Source organism: Saccoglossus kowalevskii, chromosome 5, assembly GCF_978046115.1.
Source record: "Saccoglossus kowalevskii chromosome 5, keSacKowa6.1, whole genome shotgun sequence".
Classification (NCBI taxonomy): Eukaryota; Metazoa; Hemichordata; class Enteropneusta; family Harrimaniidae; genus Saccoglossus; species Saccoglossus kowalevskii.
This window is the reverse complement of record NC_140645.1, coordinates 18,086,421-18,089,170: the sequence shown is the minus strand read 5'-3', so window position 1 is coordinate 18,089,170 and position 2,750 is coordinate 18,086,421. Positions and strand designations below refer to the sequence as shown.

Here is a 2,750-nt window from a genome sequence, read left to right as displayed (position 1 = left end):
GAAAGCCACTGAGAGTCGAGCCTACATCAGTAAAATCTTAAATCAGCACCAGGCAGTAGGTGAAAAGTTGTCTGGATTTGATGAGAGTGCCCTTTGGCAATTACGATTAAATAAAGATAAAACATTTGCCAAATCAGTATTATCTGTATCATTTTTCAAGGAAGCCATCACATCAGATATTCTGCCTCCTTCTGTTAAATTGAATTCTCAAATTAACCACTTTGTGAAATAATTTGAAACGGTTCCACACTATGGTGTCAGAAACTGCCTCTCAAAATAAAAAGGGCTGGTTTGTTCATGATATTGAAGGCCTGGTTTGGAGAAGTGTCCTCAACATATTGACTGAAAAGAAATTGGATTATGACCTTGATCATGAAAATGAGAGACAGAAGTTAGAAATAGTTGTAGGTGAGGGTGGCCACACTTTCCAAGATTTCAAGGGAGTGTCCCAAAATTTCAATTTGCCATCAGTGGTGCTATACGTCTGATAAAATATAATGGTAATGAAGTATGGAGAAATTCAAATCCAGTCTTCTGATGCAAGCCGCATTCCATTTGCCATTATAAATGCCACAGAGAGTGATGCACTGATAGAAGTTGATATTCTTCCTGTTCTGGCATGCACTGAAAAATTTGCCCAACATGGTATAAAGGGGATGAAATACTGTAGAAAACTGGAACGAGATGAAAAGTATAAAAGTTTGGTCTTGCAGAGAAAGAATACCATTTTTTTCTGCAATTTATGTTTGGCTACAGTTCATAAATGTCACATCCAAATCATGAATGGGATATGTCTATCACTCTTGCGGATATGAATTCATGGGCAGAAGAAAAAAGTAATGGTCAGAGTAATCATCCTCTTATAAAGTATGACCCCATAAATGAATACACTATGGATCAACTTCATGCTACATTGAGAAACGTGGGTAAACTAATTGACAAGCTCTTCAACGAGGCTCAAAAGATCGACCAACAACTGGAATTTATACAAAAGTTTGCAAAGTTATCTGAAGATCAAAAACATGATATGAAGCAATATGAAACAAAACTGGTTGACCAATTTGATACCAAGGTTAAAATTAATGAAGCAAATATTCAGCAAAGTTACTTCAAGTTACTAAAAAGGATGATCTTAACAAACTTGATAAGAAACTTGAAGCAGCTTCACTAGCATTTGAAATTAAATACACTGAACACATTGAAGTGAATTTGTTGGATTCTGCTGAATCACATTTTGAAATTTTATTTGGCTAACACAAGGAATACAAATGCACACTATATGCATCACATCTCCATGTTGTATATAAAATCAAGCCAGGTATCACTCGTCACATGCAAACTGTCCATGGTAAGTTCAGCACAAAAGATCTGAAACAAAACACAAGATGCATTACTAATCTCAATATTTAATATCAAAAATCTGTCATAATAATAAATTATTATTTACACTTGGTAAAACTATTCTAAAGTCAGCCTAAATTGTCAAATTTGTAATGACACTATTTTCTAGGTATTAATTCTTCAACTTCAAACACATCAATGTGTGTCACGTTTACTGGAGAAATGGGGCAAGTGGAGGGGGCGTGGCACATTTTTTTTGAAAATCATTTGTTATTAACTATATTTAGTATATTCTCACTTTAATATTACATAATTTATTATGAATAATATGTCAGAAAATAATATTGAGAGAAACGAATGAAATGCATTGGTATCAAAAACAGATACATGGAAAATGTTCATTTTATCCCTATACCCATAGTATCTCAATAGTGTATATATTATCTCAATAGTGAATATATGGTATGCAAATTAATGACAAAATACATTATGACACTTTATTCACTACTCCTATGAGGGACATAACGTGTATATGGTCGATCTACATATCGTTGTAAAGCTCTCGAAATCCCCAACAAAATTACGTTTTTCATTTTCACGACCAGCATTTTTGCAACAAAAAAGGCGCCAACAATTGAAGAAATCGAACGATATTTTCTAAAAATTGCTTTTTTTGTGTGTAAAACGTAAAAAAAAGGACTTACCGAACGTAACTTTGTGAGCCGCCATGTTGACAATCCATAGGAGGCACTCTCGCGGTAATTCTAACATAACAGAGAGAGGAGTAGGCCAAAAACCACCAAAAATGCAGTAATTTCGCATAATCAATTATAGTCTATAACTATTTATTGAAATGGTTAAAACGATCCGGGTAAAAAACTTTAAATACATCAAAAAAATGAGAATTCCAGTATCAAGTTGGGAATGAGGCTGGTGGGTCAATTAAGGTCATAGAATGGTAATAGCGTGTATGCTAGTTTTTCTTTCAATTTGAAATTGCGCCCTCTTGCGGAGATAAAGTGTATATTGGATGGTACAAAACGCATTGAACTCTGGGATATCACATTTGCCGTGACGTGTAGTGGCGTGAAGCTAGGCGATTAGGTGCCGTACGCGAGCGCCGGTTCGAGTCATGCACGCAATACGTGTTTACTATAATTAGACATAGTCTTTACCTTGCCGTTTATTCGGTGTTATTTGCTTACTTTACTTCCTATGTCGACAGCAACTATGAGTTTAGAATTATTTCTCAGTACTTATTCACTGTTACAATGCTGTACCATTACTTTCACCATCCTACTACAGCCAGATCTGAAGGCCTTTGCCGCATTCTGGCCACGCTGTGTGGCGCGGATCGCGTGAACGGGTTTCATGTTCTCTGCACGTAATAAGCTCGGTTATTAAGCATC

The 2,750-nt window shown here is 35.6% G+C and overlaps 1 long non-coding RNA gene across 1 annotated transcript; it reads right to left on the bottom strand.

Annotated features, from left to right (window-relative positions):
- Positions 1-1,204: 1,204 nt before the first annotated feature.
- LOC146745834 (uncharacterized) lies at positions 1,205-2,286 on the bottom strand. Its single transcript, XR_014929522.1, has 2 exons — positions 2,046-2,286; positions 1,205-1,368 (listed from the first exon to the last, which is right to left on the bottom strand). It is a non-coding gene; the product is annotated as an uncharacterized LOC146745834 (long non-coding RNA).
- Positions 2,287-2,750: the final 464 nt, after the last annotated feature.